Source organism: Pungitius pungitius, chromosome 14, assembly GCF_949316345.1.
Source record: "Pungitius pungitius chromosome 14, fPunPun2.1, whole genome shotgun sequence".
NCBI classification, from domain to species: domain Eukaryota; kingdom Metazoa; phylum Chordata; class Actinopteri; order Perciformes; family Gasterosteidae; genus Pungitius; species Pungitius pungitius.
The window spans coordinates 1,650,394-1,663,070 of NC_084913.1; the positions used below are offsets into that span (position 1 = coordinate 1,650,394).

The following is a 12,677-nucleotide window of genomic DNA, read 5'->3' on the forward strand; positions in this document are numbered from 1 at the left end:
TGGAAGAAAATGCTCTGGGCAACGTGTTAAGACTTTATAATAGAGTTTGGGAAATGGCCAACTGCCATCAGTGTGGAAACAAGCTGTAATAGTTCTAAAACGATCCGTCGGACCCGAATGGCTACAGACCTGCTGCCCTGACCTCTCACTTATGTAAAATCATGGAACGGATGGTCACAGGAAGACTAACGTTCTTAATAGAGAGTAAAGGTCTTTTATCCCCACATCAGAGTGGGTTCCGTAGGGGTCGAAGTACTATGGATTCTGTCAGGAATTCAGCTTCCTGAACCGGGTTTCTGTTACTTTTCCATCCTAACCTGAAGTTGTTTTTTCTGAGTTTCCCCAAACACACCCTGACTGATGATTCAACCATCGACACCTGCTGCCGCCTGCACACCCAGACCTGATTACCATCCCCTTCACCATTTAAGCCGTGACCAGACTACCAGTCCCTGCCGGATCGTTAGCGTACCACCTCATTCCTTTATCGCCCTTTCTCCTGCCTAGCCGCTGCCCCACTCCAGCCCCCACTCATCCCCACCCAACCGGACCAGACCTTCCGCACATTTTTTCCATAATAAAGACCCACTTTTCATTTCTTTGATTCTTCTGTGGTCTGCTTTTGGGTTCCCGTCCTGGACGATTCGTGACAGAACGATCCGGCCAAGATGAACCCAGCGGACCTAGAATCCGTACGACATGCCATTTCCCAGCAGGAAGACACGTTGGGACAGCACAGTCTGGCCCTGCATGAGATAACGACAGCTCTTCGCAGTCTGACCACAAGCCTTACCACGGTCCAGGCTCAGCTCAGCGCTCCAGCAGTTTCCCCACCACCGCCTGCCCTCCCTGAAGCCGCGTCACTCCGAGAGCCCAAGGTTCCAACACCGGACAAGTATGATGGGGATTTGGGAGGATGTCGTTCATTTCTCATGCAATGTGACTTGGTTTTTGACCTACAGCCCTACTCCTATGCTTCTGACAAAGCTAAGATTGCCTTTGTAATTGAACTGCTGCGGGCAAGGGCCCTGGAGTGGGCGTCTGCCCTGTGGGAACGACAGGACCCCTGCCTGGCCTCATACCGTGCCTTCTCAGCTGAGATGAGGGAGCTCTTTGAACACCCCGTCCGAGGTAAGGACGCATCCAAGCGGTTGTGCTCTCTGCGCCAAGGCTCACGCAGCGTAGCCGAGTATGTTATTGAATTCAGAACTCTGGCTGTGGAAGCTGGGTGGAATGAGGAGTCCCTACAGGCTGTGTTTCATCAAGGATTATCCGAACAGATAAAGGATGAACTAATCTCGTATCCCGAGCCAAGTGACTTGGACAAGTTGGTAGCCTTGTCTATTCGCATTGATAACAGGTGCCGAGAGAGGGGGGGAGAGAGACGTGAGAGGTTTTCCAACCATTCCCCGCGTCGCCAACCCTCTAAATCCGCAAATGGAGTGGAGTTGGCGAGCCGAGCTACATTCCAGTGGACGAAGGAGGAACAGCGGTCATCTGACTCCGAACCCATGCAGGTGGGACGTCATGGATTGTCTGTAGAGGAGCGCCAGCATAGACGTGAGTCGAACAGCTGCTTTTACTGTGGTAAGAGGAACCATTACATCTCCTCCTGCCCACAGAGGCCGTTAAACTCCCAGGCTCGCTAAGAGTGGGAGGATTCTTAGCGAGCCGATCTCAGTTTTCAAACTGTCCTGTAAGACCTCCAGTTCCTGTCACACTCACAAACTCTAATCATTCTGTTGAGATTAATGCTTTGATTGATTCAGGGGCGGATGACAGCTTCATGGACGCCAATCTGGTGGAACAGCTGGGGCTCTCCGAGGAAGGTCTCCCGGAGGCCATTGAAGCTACCACACTTAACGGTGACTTATTGGCACGGATAACTAAGAGAACCGGACCCGTTAACATGCGTATTTCTGGAAATCATTCTGAAGTCATATCTTGTTTCATCCTGCACTCTCCTCGCGCTCCTCTGGTCTTAGGTTACCCCTGGCTCCGGGAACACAACCCCACTATTGATTGGACCACCGGCAGGGTAACCAACTGGAGTACGAAGTGTCATAAGGACTGTCTGAGAACTGCCGTTTCCCCCTCTACTTCTAAACAGGATGGGGACTCGCCACCCCCAGACATGTCCATGGTTCCCGATGCCTACCACGACCTTCAGGAGGTGTTTAGCAAACAGAAGGCCCTGTCACTGCCTCCCCACCGACCTTACGATTGTGCTATCAACCTCACACCTGGTGCTACCTACCCTAAGGGCCGCCTCTACAGCATATCTAAACCGGAACGGGAAGCCATGGAAAGCTACATCAAGGATTCGCTCGCTGCTGGCCTCATTCGTCCCTCTTCCTCACCCCTGGGAGCTGGGTTCTTCTTCGTAAGTAAGAAAGACGGCTCCCTGCGGCCTTGCATTGACTACCGTGGGCTTAATGATATTACCATCAAGAACAAGTACCCTCTGCCCTTGATGAGCTCTGCTTTTGACTCCCTGCAGGGGGCGACCATTTTCACAAAGCTGGACCTACGCAATGCTTACCACTTGGTCCGTATTAAAGAGGGTGACGAATGGCTGACAGGATTCAATACTCCGATGGGCCACTTCGAGTATCTGGTCATGCCGTTTGGACTTACTAATGCCCCGGCAGTTTTCCAGAGTATGGTTAACGACGTTCTGAGAGACATGATCGGTCGTTTTGTGTTTGTGTACTTAGATGACATTCTGGTGTTTTCCGAGGATCTACCTAACCATGTCCTGCACGTCAAACAGGTTCTGCAGAGGTTATTGGAGAACAGACTGTTCGTCAAGGCTGAGAAATGTGATTTTCACGCCCAAACCACCTCCTTCCTTGGGTACATCATCTCTGAGGGCCAGTTGAAGATGGATCGTGAGAAGGTTAGGGCGGTGCTTGAGTGGCCCCAGCCCGAGTCCCGGTTGCAACTCCAGAGATTTCTGGGGTTCGCAAATTTCTATAGACGATTCATCCGCGATTACAGCAGAGTGGCCGCTCCACTCACTGCCCTGACTTCTACTTCCAGATCTTTCTGTTGGAACCCGGCGGCTAACGAGGCGTTCCTGGATCTGAAGGGGCGCTTCACTAATGCACCCATCCTCTCTCACCCAGATACATCTCGTCAGTTCGTTGTGGAAGTGGATGCCTCCGATGTGGGAGTCGGTGCCATTCTTTCTCAGCGAAGTTCCAGTGACCATAAGCTTCATCCTTGTGCCTTTTTCTCTCGCCGCCTCTCCCCAGCTGAGAGGAACTATGATGTGGGGAACCGCGAGTTGCTTGCTGCGAAACTCGCCTTGGAGGAGTGGCGCCACTGGCTTGAGGGGGCTGAACAGCCATTTGTGGTTTGGACCGACCACAAAAACCTAGCATATGTGCAATCTGCCAGACGTCTGAACTCGCGTCAAGCCAGGTGGGCCTTGTTTTTTGGACGCTTCAATTTCGCTCTCACCTTTCGACCTGGCTCAAGGAATGGAAAGGCTGACGCCCTTTCCCGGATGTTTTCCAAGGCGGTTAGTGAGGAGGCTACTCCGGAGACCATTCTGCCGCAGAAGCTCATCGTGGGTGTCATCACCTGGAGGATCGAGGACGAGGTGATGACTGCCCTGCGGACTCAGCCTGGGCCTGGAAATGGTCCGCCAGGTCGGCTGTTTGTACCAGACTCTGTCCGTTCGGCTGTGCTTCAATGGGCCCACGCCAGCAAGCTGGCTTGTCACCCTGGAGTGGCTAGGACCATGGCCTTACTGCGCAGACGCTTTTGGTGGCCGGCCATGGGAGACCAGACTCGGAGTTTCGTTGCTGCATGCCCGGTGTGCGCTCAAAATAAGGGTACCAACCGACCCAGCTCTGGACTCCTCCATCCTCTGCCCATCCCTCGGCGACCATGGTCGCATCTGACTCTGGATTTCGTGTCCGGGCTGCCCCTATCTGAGGGAAACACAGTTATCCTGACGGTAGTGGACAGATTCAGCAAGTTCGCTCACTTTCTGCCCCTTCCCAAGCTGCCGACTGCCACTAAGACCGCCAACATCCTGGTCAAGGAAGTGTTTAGGAAGCACGGTCTACCTAGTGACATTGTTTCGGACCGTGGCCCGCAGTTCACCTCAGCCGTTTGGAAGGCCTTCTGCCGAGCCATTGGAGCTACTGTCAGTCTCACATCCGGATTCCATCCCCAGTCTAATGGTCAAGCCGAGAGGGCCAACCAGAAGATGGAGTCTACACTTCGCTGCCTCGTCACCTCTGACCCTACCACCTGGTCCTCTCAGCTACCATGGGCTGAGTATGCCCTTAACACTCTCCCGACTACCGCCACGGGGATGTCGCCCTTTCAGTGTCTCTACGGATATCAGCCACCCCTGTTTCCATCACAGGAGAAGGATCTCTCTGTTCCCTCAGTCCAAGCTCACATTCGCCGCTGCCATAGGACCTGGCATCGTGCCAGGAGGAACCTTCTTAAGGCCTCTGACTGTTACCAGCGTCAAGCCAATCGTCACAGAGTCCCTGCCCCTGCCTACGCGGTGGGGGACAAGGTCTGGTTGGCCACCCGGAATCTGCCCCTGTGGACTGAATCAAAGAAATTGTCCTCCAAGTTTACTGGTCCGTTTGTGGTGGAGCGGATCATAAACCCAGCTGTGGTCCGTCTGAAATTGCCCAAGACCCTCAGAGTCCATCCTGCCTTCCATGTCTCCTGCTTGAAGCCTGTTCTCCTCAGCCCCCTGTTGCCCCCTCCTCCCCGTCCGCCCCCCCCCGCGGATGATCGACGGGGGTCTTGTCTACACCGTTCGCCGTATCATGGACGCCAGACGTCGTGGGCGGGGTTTCCAATACCTCGTGGATTGGGAGGGTTACGGCCCTGAGGCGAGACAATGGATACCTCGGCGCCAGATCGTGGATGCCGGTCTGCTCCGGGACTTCTATAGGCTCCATCCTGGTGCTCCGGGTGGTCCGCCCGGTGGCGTCCGTTGGAGGGGGGGTACTGTCAGGAATTCAGCTTCCTGAACCGGGTTTCTGTTACTTTTCCATCCTAACCTGAAGTTGTTTTTTCTGAGTTTCCCCAAACACACCCTGACTGATGATTCAACCATCGACACCTGCTGCCGCCTGCACACCCAGACCTGATTACCATCCCCTTCACCATTTAAGCCGTGACCAGACTACCAGTCCCTGCCGGATCGTTAGCGTACCACCTCATTCCTTGGATCGCCCTTTCTCCTGCCTAGCCGCTGCCCCACTCCAGCCCCCACTCATCCCCACCCAACCGGACCAGACCTTCCGCACATTTTTTCCATAATAAAGACCCACTTTTCATTTCTTTGATTCTTCTGTGGTCTGCTTTTGGGTTCCCGTCCTGGACGATTCGTGACAGATTCTGTCTTATGCTTAGAAGCAACATCAGGAAAGCACAGACTAACAAAGAAGTAGTAATAGCTGTCTTCTTGATGTGGAAAAAGCATATGATATGCTGTGGAAAGAAGGGTTACTGATTAAGTTGAATTCAATGGGAATAGGTGGCAGGGTATATAACTGGGTGAAGGACTTTTTACTTGATAAGAAAATACAGGTAAGAGTAGATACAGAATATTCAAATATATATATATATATTGTGAATAATGGAACTCTGCAAGGTAGTGTATGTAGTCCGTTATTATTAAATATAATGATAAATGATATATTCTCTCAGGTTGAGGAGAACATAAGAAAAGTCTATGTACGCAGATGACAGAGCACTTTGGGTAAGAGGCCGTAATGTTTCATTTGTTAAGAGCAAAATGCAAGCTGCAATAGCGGTGGTGGAGGAATGTGTCAGCAAATGGGGGTTCAAGCTGTCTGTAGCCAAAACACAAGTTATTTGCTTCTCTGATCGCACCCATCGCCCTAAAATTGTATAATAAAAATCTGGAGCAAGTTAAAACTGTCAGATTTCTGGGGATTTGGTTCGATGAAAAGCTCACATGGAACATACATTTAGACAAGGTCAAGAATCGCCTCCCTGCGTTCACTCGTCATCTCATTTTTAACGTCACAATGACTTCTGGGTAATTCCTTTGGGCCGATTCACTCATCCAAAGCTGACTTAAGGAAATGATTCATAAAGGACTCAAACACTGTGACAGATGTGAGTCTGTGAGTCTGTTTGCTAAATGGTGGATGGAATGAACTTGTTTCTCTTTTCTGGTCTTCTGACCCTTCAAAGCGCTTTAAGGTTTCATGTCATCATTCACACACTGATGAATGACAGCAGCTACCACACAGAGACACCTGTCCATCAGTGACCAACATTCACACAGGACTCACAGCCACAGCAGCAATGTGGGTGAAGTGTCCTGCTCAAGGACACATGGACACAGGTCAACAGGACCTGGGATCCAAGCCACAGTCGCCTGAGGGAGCAGGTTGGGATTGTGTGACAGAGGCCGACAGCATCTGCTGCTGTGACGTGAATGTGAGGTGAATGAGCTCTGTGTGTTTGTCCTGATGAAGATGAATAATGTGTGAGATCTCCCAGCAGGTTGTTGTGAAGGTGTGAAGGTGTGGACTCTGCTATGAATCAGGCTGAGGACCCAGAGGACAGTGTCCCTCCCTCTGAAGCCCCTCTGTGGGGGGGACATGACAGACAGACCAAAGCTCAGAGGTGAGAGGACCATCTCCAACTGTCCTCCACTCGTCTCCATGTCCCAACGTCTTTGACTCACTGACTCTGGTTCTACATGTGTGACCAGGACCCATCAGAGACCAGAACCTGGACCTGGACCCAGCTGTGTGTCCATGAAGAGTAACTGGTCTATGGATAAACCTCTTGTCTTCAAAGATGTCCGTCCCTCTGCTGATGCAAGGTGAGGGTCTCAGGCTGATGGTGAGGTGTTTCTACCAGACTCTCTGGTGGAGGTTCTGGGTTTCTTGCTCCAGGGCCCTTCAGCAGAGTTCAGTGAGGGAGGGAGAGCTCCATGGAGGACTTGGTGAGACCTGTTGGGACTAAACCAAACTGACTGGTGAAGAACACAGTGAGCTGTTGATTCTCAGTGGGACCAGCAGGACCAGTAGACCTAGACCACTACAGTCATGTGGTCCACATCCAGACCTCACTTCATGGACCTTTATCTTGTTTTGGTCTCTGTGAGGACGGACACCATGTGAGATGATGCTTCATGATTAGATGATGATGTGATGATGTAATCTCAGTGTTTCTTTCAGTTCACATCAGCAGAGAAGAAAGTCTCCTGAACCCAGATGTGTGTCCATGAGGAGTGATCATTCTATTGGTCATCTGATTAACTTCAAAGATGATCGGTCTATGGATGGAAGGATGAACTTCAAAGATGGAGGCTGTTCTTTTGACCCAAAGTAAGTTCTTAAACAGATGAAGAAGTGTTCAGATCCTCAGTTGTTAATCACAGAAATGTTCGTTCATTGTTTAAAGTGTTGTTTCCATGACGATCCATCATGACAGAACTCCTTATCTTCATCTAATTGGTCCTTATATGTTAAAGTGTGAATCTGACACGGGCGTGTGGCGGAGCCAAATGCAGCACAACGGCACAGAGTGTTTGGTTAACGCTTTTATTACACACGGCCTCACAGCAGGCGTTCGGGCACAATAAGAGGCAGGGCAGAGTTCGGTCCTCAGGATCGGGGAGGAGATGCCGGGAGACAGCTGGTGCGAACGCTGGGCCGGTCGGGGATTCGGGGCACCGGAGCAGAAGCGCCGGGCAGTCCAAGGGACAGGCAACAGAAACCCGAGGCGCTCAGGCCGGACTCGTGGTCGGGGACAGAAGGCTGACGTCCTCACCGGGGCGGAGACAGACGAACGGGTCGGGAACAGGCAGGGTCGAAAGCGGGAGATCAGTCCGAGGTAGAGTGCTGGAGAGACTTGCATGACGCGAAGAACAATCTGGCAATGACAGGCTGGGTGTGCATTGCTTATGTAGCGGGGCTGATTGTGAATGCGAAGCAGGTGTGGAAGGCAGGAGAGTGACTGATTGTGGATGCGGGGCAGGTGTGGAAGATCGAGCTGGCAGGTGAGTGTGACAGAACCCCTCCCTCAAGGGGCGTCTCCTGACGTCCCAAAACGATGTCGCCGAGGGAGGGAGGGGAGGGTTTTGGGGGAGTCTCCTCAATACTCCTCAGACTCAGCCCGGTCTGAATTGTGAGCCGGGTGGGAGGGGATCTGGGGGGGGGGGGCGCGTTGTTCTCCTCTGCGGACTCCTCCGATGATGAGGAGTCCTCTGTCTCGTCAAGGCCGGCAGTGTGGGTCTTGGGACGGAGCCTCTTGGCTGCTGGGCGGGTCCTGGAGAGCTGGTCCGGGTGTTGCTGGTGGCAGCTGGTGATAAGTCGTGGGTCGACAATAAAACCGGCGGGGACCCAGGATCTTGTCTCCGGACCATAGCCCTCCCAGTCGACCAGGTACTGGATGCCCCTCCCCCGGCGGCGGGAGCGGATGAGGCGTAGAATAGAGAGGGCCTCCATCTACAATGCGGGGAGGTGTGGGGGCCGGGGTGGCGGGGACGAGAGGGCTCTCCACCACAGGCTTAATCTTAGAGACGTGGAATGTAGGGTGGACACGCATGGTCCGCGGAAGCTTCAGGCGGACTGCAGCAGGGTTGATGATCTTGAGAATCTCAAATGGGCCAATGAACTTCTGGGCCAGTTTCTTGGAGTCGTCACGAAGGGGAAGGTCCTGGGTCGATAACAAGACCTTCTGGCCCACCCGGTAAGTGGGCGCAGTGGAGCGTCGGCGGTTAGCAGAGGCGGAGTATCTAGTCACCAACCGCTGGAGGTTGGCCCTGGCCTGGGCCCAGGTGCGCCGACATTGGCGGATGAAGGTCTGTACGGCTGGGCAGGAGACCTCCCTCTCCAGGGCTGGGAACAGGGGTGGTTGGTACCCATGGGCGGACTGAAAAGGGGAGAGGCCGGTGGACGAGCTCACCAGTGTATTGTGGCCGTACTCCACCCACATTAGTTGTTTGGACCAGGTCGACGGGTGCCTGGAGACTATACACCGGAGAGACGCCTCCAACTCCTGGTTCTTCCGCTCCGTCTGGCCATTGGACTGGGGGTGGAACCCCGAGGACAGGCTGGCCGTGGCCCCGATGAGGGTGCAGAACTCCTTCCAAAAGACAGAGGTGAACTGTGGTCCCCGGTCCGAGACCACGTCCACAGGGAGACCATGGAGTCTAAACACGTCGCGAAGGACCACCTCCGCAGTCTCTTTGGCCGACGGCAACTTAGGCAAGGAAACAAAATGCGCCATCTTGCTGAACCGGTCCACCACCGTGAGGATGGCGGTGTGCCCTTGGGATGGTGGTAGGCCGGTTACAAAGTCCAGGGATACGTGGGACCAGGGGCGATGAGGGACGGGAAGTGGGTGCAGGAGTCCAGCCGGGGCCTGGTTGGAGGACTTGTTCCGGTTACAGACGGGGCAGGCTTTTACAAACTCCTGGACGTCTTTGTTCAGGGACTCCCACCAGAACCGGCGCTGGAGAAATTCCTTGGTTCGCTGGATCCCTGGGTGGCAGGTGAGATGGGTATTGTGGCCCCACTGGAGCACCTCAGACCGGAGTTGCCTCGGGACAAAGAGTCGGTTGGGTGGGCAGGTGCTGGGACCTGGCTGCTCCTCCAGAGCTGCCTGGACCCTCTCCTCGACTCCCCAGGTGATGGCAGCCGCCAGGCGAGCCGGGGGAAGGATGGTGTCCGCCTCTGTAGTACCCTCCTCTTCCCCCTTCAGAAATAGGCGAGACAGGGCGTTGGGCTTGATGTTGCGGCTACCTGGTCGATAGGAGAGGGTGAAATTGAAACGGGTGAGGAAGAGTGACCAGCGGGCCTGCCTGGAATTTAGTCTTCTGGCCGTCCTGATGTACTCCAGGTTCTTGTGGTCGGTCCACACCAGGAACGGCTGTTTGGCCCCCTCCAGCCAGTGCCGCCACTCCTCCAGAGCCGCCTTTACTGCCAGGAGCTCCCGGTTGCCGATGTTGTAGTTTCTCTCTGCGGGGTTCAGACACCGAGAGAAGAAGGCGCAGGGGTGGAGTTTCTGGTCGTCGGCGGCCCGCTGCGACAGGACGGCCCCTACGCCAACATCCGAGGCATCCACCTCCACTACAAATTGCCTTTCTGGATCGGGCATGCGCAGGATGGGAGCGGAGGTGAAGCGGCTCTTCAGGGTCTGGAAGGCGGAGTTGGCCGCAGGTGACCATCGGAAAGGGACCTTGGGGGAGGTGAGAGCCGTGAGAGGGGCTGCCACCGTGCTGTACCCTCGGATGAAGCGGCGATAGAAGTTTGCGAACCCCAGGAACCGTTGTAGCTGTTTTCGGAACTCTGGCACCGGCCAGGCGGTGACAGAGGATACTTTAGCCGGATCCATGCGGATGTCCCCCTGACCGATAATGTACCCAAGGAAGGACACAGAGGGGGCATGGAACTCGCACTTCTCGGCCTTGACGAAGAGCGAGTTTTGCAAGAGTCTTTCGAGGACCGCCTGGACGTGGTGGATGTGGTCCTCCATGGATCTGGAAAACACTAGGATGTCGTCCAGGTATACAAAGACAAACTTGTCAAGCATGTCCCGTAGGACGTCGTTGACCATGGACTGGAAGACGGCAGGGGCGTTGGTGAGGCCAAAGGGCATGACCAGATACTCGTAGTGGCCGGTGGGCGTATTGAAAGCCGTTTTCCACTCGTCCCCTTCTCGGATGCGGACCAGGTGATAAGCGTTTTGAAGGTCCAGTTTGGTGAAAACGGTGGCCCCCTCCAGGAGTTCAAACGCTGAGGAGATGAGGGGGAGCGGGTATCGGTTCTTTACCGTGATGTCATTGAGGCCCCGATAGTCTATGCAGGGTCTCAACGTTTTGTCCTTTTTTTGGACAAAAAAGAACCCAGCCCCAGCCGGGGACGAGGAGGGACGGATGATGCCAGCGGACAGAGAGTCGTTGATGTAATCCTCCATTGCCTTTCTCTCTGGGGCCGAGATGGAGTAGAGGCGGCCCCGGGGAGGGCTAGTGCCAGGGAGGAGGTCAATGGCACAGTCATACGGCCGGTGCGGAGGCAGGGAGGTAGCCTTTGACTTGCTGAAGACCTCCTTGAAATCGTGGTACTCAGCCGGGACGCCCGCCAGGTCCGGGGCTGAAGTGGGGCAGGATGGGGGCTGGGGGACGAGGGCTTGTTTCAGGCAGACTTGATGACAGGCTGTGCTCCACCCCAGGATGGACCCTGTCGCCCAGTCGATGTGCGGGTTATGACGGCGAAGCCAGGGGAACCCCGGGAGGAGCGGGATCCGAGTTGAGTCCAAGATGTGAAAAGAAATCGACTCATGGTGGTTCCCGGAGAACAGCATCTGGACAGGGACAGTCTGGTGGGTCACCATTCCGAGGGCGTGACCATCCAGGGCATTGGCGGGCACGGGCTGAGGCAGAGGCACCCTCTCAATCTCCAACTGCCGGGCTAACTCGCCGTTGATAATGGATACGTCGGCCCCCGAGTCAATGAACACCGCCAGGGTGTGGGAACCCCCTGGCACCAGCAGGCGGCAGTGGCAGATTGGTCTCTTGATGGGGGACAATTTGGAGGGAGGGCTCACCGGTGCGTCCCCAGTCACTGGTGAGCCTTGGCTTTTACCGGGCACTTGGAGACAAAGTGTCCCTCTCCCCCACAGTACATGCACAGATTCAGTCTGCGCCGGCGCTGGCGCTCCACGGTTGACAGGGTGGTCCAGCTGAGTTGCATGGGTTCCGGGTCCTCCACCAGGGGTCCAGATCGAAGGGATGAAGCCTGGTGTGGCGGACTGCTGCGGCGGGTTGGAGGCGTCCAGCCCCTCCCTGTCGCCTCTCCTCCTGCCGGGCAAGGATGCGTCGGTCAACTCGCCGTGTTAGCTCTATGAGCTCATCCAGGGAGGTGGGTAGGTCGAAGGACACCAGCTCGTCCTTTACATAGTCCTCCAGGCCCCGCAGGTAGGCGTCGCACTGAGCCTCAGTGTTCCATCTGCTCAGGCGGGCTCGGGTGCGAAAATCTATGGCGTAATCTGCCACCGCACGGTCTCCCTGGTGGAGGTTCAGGAGACCGCCGGCGGCATCTGGGCCTTGAGCTGGCGGACCGAAAACCTTTCGGACCTCGGCGGCGAAGGACTGGAATGACCTGCAGGCGGGGGTCTGGCGTTCCCATTCCGCCGTTCCCCACAGACGGGCCCTCCCAGTGAGGTGATTAATGGCGAAGGCCACCCAGGCCTCCTTGGAGGCGAAGGTGTGGGGCTGCAGGGCGAAGAGGATGGAGCAGTTAGTCAGGAAGGGAGAGCAGCTCTCTGGGTCTCCGCCGTAGCGCTCTGGAGCTCCTATCCGGGGTTCGAAGGCGGGGCCGGGGGGAGTCGGCGGAGATAGTCGGCGGAGATACAGCTGCGGGAGGTGCAGCTGGAGGGCTCTGTGATTCCGTCTGGGAGATCCTTAGGGCGAGCTGCTGGATCTGGGCGACTAGGGCGGTTAACGTCTGCTCCTGAGCGGCGCTGGCCTGTTGGCTGGCGGCTGTCGCCTGGCGCACCTCAGCCAGGGTGGATGTGAGGAGCGCCTCGTGCTGCATGAGGGCTCCCTCGACTCTCTCCAAGCGCTGCTGTGGTGAACCGGTGTGCGCTGGCTCCATTTTGTGGCCAGATTGTACTGACGCGGGCGTGTGGCGGAGCCAAATGCA

At 55.4% G+C, this 12,677-nt stretch overlaps 1 protein-coding gene across 1 annotated transcript in view; it reads left to right on the top strand.

Moving 5' to 3' along the window:
• Positions 1-12,677, top strand: part of LOC134104123 (stonustoxin subunit beta-like) — a 60,752-nt gene that overhangs the window by 39,195 nt on the left and 8,880 nt on the right. The window lies entirely within an intron of this gene.